Source organism: Staurois parvus, unplaced genomic scaffold (genome assembly GCF_062004578.1).
Source record: "Staurois parvus isolate SC_StPar_1 unplaced genomic scaffold, SC_StPar_1.0 ptg000549l, whole genome shotgun sequence".
NCBI lineage: Eukaryota > Metazoa > Chordata > Amphibia > Anura > Ranidae > Staurois > Staurois parvus.
In genome coordinates this window covers 10,300,171-10,305,919 of record NW_028318345.1, presented here as the reverse complement: position 1 = coordinate 10,305,919, position 5,749 = coordinate 10,300,171, and the positions used below count along the sequence as shown (strand labels likewise).

Here is a 5,749-nt window from a genome sequence, read left to right as displayed (position 1 = left end):
TCACTTCTGAAAAGTTTTAACCACAACTTGGGTGTTAGGTCAGATTATAGCCATGGTCTGGGCTTTAGAGCAGATATGGTATGATAGATAAAGCAGAAGAGTGAAAATGCAAACCTCATACAAATAATTGTTGAGTTAAGGTAAAACAATGTACATGTATTTGATTGGAAGGTCTGAGGGTGTGTTTGCCTAAAGACTACAGTATAATAACCCTGATGTTATGCCAATAAAACTGAAGTGTTTGCAATCGCAACTGAGGTGATTTGAGTGCATTCACTTTCCGAGATCTCATAGCTGTGTCCAGGTGTGACCGTTGGTATCTTGAGGGGGCCCCCAAGGGAACAGGAAAAAGACCACCTACCTACTTTCAGTGGTGTCAGAAGTGGGATAATTGCCAAGGTAAGTGAGAGTTTTATTTTTTAATGCTTTCTTTACCGAGGTAATTATTCTGAACTTCAGGGAAATTTGGTGGTTGGAGTTTTAGGAGCGAGACTAAGGGATTCTTGGCTCGGGGAATAATACCAGGACACACCTGGCACAGCACTTTGTATAATTTGTAAAAAGTGTGTTATTGTTGTTTTCTGTTTTGTTTGTTAGTTTACTAATTTACTGCTATGGGTAATTCCTCAGGTAAGGAGGAAGGACCTCGTCATGTGCCGCCACAAAAGTTGATTAAGTTGTTTAGAAAAACTAGAAAGCTGAGGGGAAAGAACACATCTACCTTAAATGAAACTGTAAAGAATATGTAGCAAGGGTATCCCCTTATGATATTTATTATGTTAATCCCTGGGTGGATAATTTAGTGGGATGGTCAAAAAGACTGGGTGGAGCTAGTTTTCCTTGTGAAGGGGGAAATGATATTATGTGTATGGATATGATTAGAGGAATGTGTTTGCATGAACAGCCTCAGGTAGGTATCTGGGGGACTGGAAATCCAGATTGGGACAAGAATTATATGTATGAAGGGGGTAAGAATTGGTTGAAGTATGCACCAGGCTATAAGACTCTAATTGTAGCAAATGATTTCACACCACCACCGCCATACAAACACAGCGAGGCACGTCCTGCCCCTACAGCTCCACATGCAGCCCCATTATACCCAGCACTCCCACAGGTAAAACAAGTAGATGAAGATGAAGAGGTTCTTATTGCTGCTTCCCAGATACATACAGGGGAGTCAGAAGAATCTAGCTCCGATGGGGAAACTGGGAGTGTTAGTCAAAGGGATACTGAGAGGGGTAAAGGGAAAGTAAAGAGGAAGATAAAGAAGGTAGAAAAGAGTGATAGAATTCTTAGGTCAGCAGAAAGTAACAAGGGGGAAGTTAAAGATGAGACAGCTGAGCTAGATATGATGAATTCAGCCTTTCCATTCATGATGATTGGGGAGCAGCTGATTTTAAAGGCAATAGATCCCAAGGAGCTGGATGCTATAGTACAGGGATGCCCAAATCCAAGGAAATCCCTACTTGCATTACACCTCCCCTCCCGGTACAAGCAAAAGATGGACAGGTCTGGTATCATAAATTTCATGTGCTCCCGCATTGTCCTGTATCCCTATTGGGCCGAGATTTGTTAGCTGACCTTAAAGTCGTGATGTCTATCACGGAGGAAGGTATGCAATTGGACACACCTTTCCTAATCTGTCCAGCTATGGATCATGATTTAAATAAGCTCCCTGCAAACCTATGGACTAAGAGCACAACGGATGGTCTCATTGACTGCACACCGTATAAAGCCACCCTTAAAACCAGGAACCCTGTTTATCATAAACAATACCCACTGTCCAAAGAAAAAATAGACGGACTTAAACCTATTGTGGAGGATTTTAAAAAGTGGGGAATACTGAAGCTGGTAGTATCCCCCTACAATACTCCCATTAATCCGGTAAAAAAGCCCAATGGTGAGTGGAGATTAGTACAAGATCTCAGGGCGATTAACGATCTGGTCATTCCTATTGCCGCTGTAGTCCCAGATATAACAACTTTGGTAAATGCTATACCTGCCAACGCCACACATTTTACAGTAATTGATCTGTCAAATGCATTTTTTAGTGTCCCAGTTGACCCGGAGACACAGGTATTGTTTACTTTTTGTTTTCAAGGGGAGAGGCTAACCTGGACCCATCTCTCCCAGGGCTACTCGCCGGCAGCATATACCATGGCCAGTAGATCCATGCTCAATGACTGGGTACCCACCCATGGTTCAGTACTTATCCAATACGTGGATGATTTACTGATTAGTTCTGTGAGCGAGAAGGCGTGTCAGGCTGATTCATTATCATTGTTACGGTTTCTGGCTGATCAGGGACAGAAAGTCTCGCAAAAAGATGCAGTTTGTGTCACCACAAGTTGAGTACCTAGGATTTGTATTGTCTGAGGGCCAGAGGGGGCTGAGCCCAAGGAGAGTGGCAGCAATATGTCAACAACCAAAACCAGAAACTAAGGTTCAGATGCAATCCTTCCTAGGTATGGTAAACTATTGTAGACAGTGGATTCCTGACTGTTCTTATTATGACAATGTATTACGCCAAGTAACACTGAAAGATCAACCAGACCGTATTGAATGGACGCTGCCATTGGTGCAGGCATTTGAATATTTGAAGACAGCACTGGTCTCGTCTCCCGCATTAGGGTTACCGGATTATACTAAATCTTTTCATTTGTATTGTCAATCTGCATGTAAAACCATGGCTGCAGTACTAGCTCAAGAGCACGGAGGTGCCATGAGGCCGGTAGCATATTTATCAAAAACAATGCCCATCCCGGTCCAGGGCATGCCGGGGTGTCTCCAAGCTTTGTCTGTGTGTGCCTTGGCTGTGGAAATGGCATCTATCATAGTTTTGGGGAACCCATTGATATTACACACATCTCATCATGTCCTACATGTACTGAAAAACATTAACACTCAACACATGTCAGCACAACGCCTGGCGGGATGTGAAGTAATTTTGACATCCACCAATAATCTCACAGTTAAATACAGCCCATCTACATCAGGACCATCTCTTTTATTGTCCTCCCTGCTTAATCTTCACAACACAAGGTCACCAGAATTGCAGGAGGAACACAGTTGCCTGGATGTTATCCAAGCTGACACTTCTCCGCGACTAGATATGTTGGAGACTCCGATTCCTGGAGCCCCTGATGTGTTAGTCGATGGATCTTGTACACGCCCTAGTGATGCTACATACATCACAGGCTATGCAGTAGTAGAACCACCTCTTATTATTGAAACAGGTTCCATCCCCTACCCCAGTGCACAAGCAGCTGAATTAGTGGCCCTAACACGAGCTTGCAGTCTTTATCAAGATCGAGATGTTAACATATACACAGATTCTAAATATGTCTTTGGGGTTGTACATGATTTTGGCCGTATTTGGCAACGCCGTGGTTTCACTACGGCCGATGGCAAGTCAATATCCCATCATTCTTTGATCCAGGATTTGCTTGCTGCACTCCAACTTCCAAGAAGGATAGTGGTCATTAAAGTGCGGGCACATACTAATGCCAAAGACCCAGTCACAAAAGGCAATGCTATGGCAGATGCAGCTGAAAAAACTGCAGGGCAACTGCATAATCGAGCAGATCTATCTATGGTAATGTTGTCCACTCCATCCCTACTGTCAAATGAGCTTTTAGGTACACTGCAGGCACAAGCCTCTGAGAGTGAAGTTGATTTTTGGGCTAGCAGAGGTTTGACACAAGACAAACATGGTCTTATGTCAAAAGAGGGGATTGTAGGACTTCCACAGGCAGCTGCTGTATTATTCATTCAAAATTTTCATGGTGTAGGTCATAAGGGAAAATAGTGGAGAAAGAAATGCGCAAACGATTTTGTGTATGGTTTCTCCATGATTTGGTGGAGGAAACATTGGGAAGGTGCCTTACTTGTTTACAAAACAACCCTGGGCATGGCCAGCATGGGAAACATGAACATTTAACACCCCCTGAGGAACCATTCACACATCTACAGATATATTTTACACATCTCCCTAAATCAAAAGAAGGAGATAAGCTGTTGGTGGTAGTAGACAGATTTTCAGGTTGGCCGGAAGCTTTCCCATGTAGGAATGAAACAGCAGAGACAGTAGTCAAGGTTTTGTGTAAGGAAATCATCCCTAGATGCGGTTGTCCTTTGTTCATAGAAAGCGATCAGGGACCAGCTTTTACTGCAGCAGTGACTCAGGGAGTCTCAAAGGCTTTGAGTATTCAATGGAAGCTCCATATTCCTTATCACCCTCAGAGTTCTGGAGTAGTGGAAAGAATGAATAGAACAATTAAGGATAAATTAGTGAAAGCCACGGGAGGGACTCTGAAGAATTGGCCAGCTGTATTACCTGCTATACTAGCTGAAATAAGGATGACACCTCATAAACGGAGTAAGTTGTCTCCCTTTGAGATACTAATGGGCAGACCATTCCCTACCCCTTGGACTAGACAGCAACCCCCTCTGTGGCAGAAAGGATATTTAGAGGTGATACAGGCAGAATATGTAAAAGCATTGTGTGAAAAGTTGAATAGCGAACAAAATGATGCTGCTTTTTTTCTTTTATCCGCAGATCAACCAACCCACCCCTTCGAGGTAGGTGATCAAGTGGTGATCCGAAGACTGGATCCAAGGGTGAGACCCCGGTTTGGAGAACCTACAGTGATCGTGGCCATTACACGTACAGCTGTTCTTACTGAAGGATCAGGCACCTGGATCCATGCATCAAGAGTCAAAAGGATTTCCCAAGATGAGAGACACAATCAAGCTGATCAACCAACAGAAGAAGGAGTCAAGAACTTTGCTACCCAACCTATTGGATCCCCGTGAGGACTGGATGAACCTGATTATTATCTTATCAATAGTGACAATTATCATTGTCCCACTATGGTTTCTATTGGAGAATTCATATGATAGAAAGGGGCCAGTGGTTCAGAAACCCTCTGGGAGTTCAGGATGGGTGAGGGGTTACCTCATCACAACTGAATGATCATGTGTATCAAAATGAGAATTAATGAGAAGGAAAGGGAGGAAATGTTTTTTCTTCAACAATATGAGGAAATGCATGGGATTGAGACGATAGGGAGAGTAAGTCAATGAAAAGTGTTATCACTATGTGATAAAAGAGGGGACTGAAAGGATTAAATGGAATATAACTGAATCCATTTTGTATACACTAATACAAGATGCTAGTTTAATATATATATATGAGATATGTGCACACTAACAAAACTGTCTATGCCAGCTTCATGTAGAAATGAGTGTTTTTGCAAACCGTACAAAAAAGCAGATAAGGTTTACTCTCACTTCTGAAAAGTTTTAACCACAACTTGGGTGTTAGGTCAGATTATAGCCATGGTCTGGGCTTTAGAGCAGATATGGTATGATAGATAAAGCAGAAGAGTGAAAATGCAAACCTCATACAAATAATTGTTGAGTTAAGGTAAAACAATGTACATGTATTTGATTGGAAGGTCTGAGGGTGTGTTTGCCTAAAGACTACAGTATAATAACCCTGATGTTATGCCAATAAAACTGAAGTGTTTGCAATCGCAACTGAGGTGATTTGAGTGCATTCACTTTCCGAGATCTCGTAGCTGTGTCCAGGTGTGACCGTTGGTATCTTGAGGGGGCCCCCAAGGGAACAGGAAAAAGACCACCTACCTACTTTCATCCCCAATGCAGTTTGGAATTTTGCAGAGCAGTATTTACAGCTACTGCACATGCTCAGTTTTCAGGGAGTTTCTAAGCTGAGAATTTCCTC

General features: G+C 42.8%; 1 long non-coding RNA gene across 1 annotated transcript; it reads left to right on the top strand.

Annotated features, from left to right (window-relative positions):
* The first annotated feature begins 338 nt into the window (after positions 1-338).
* On the top strand, positions 339-5,541 carry LOC149451100 (uncharacterized). The gene is made up of 2 exons (XR_016315150.1): positions 339-399; positions 4,559-5,541. It is a non-coding gene; the product is annotated as an uncharacterized LOC149451100 (long non-coding RNA).
* Positions 5,542-5,749: the final 208 nt, after the last annotated feature.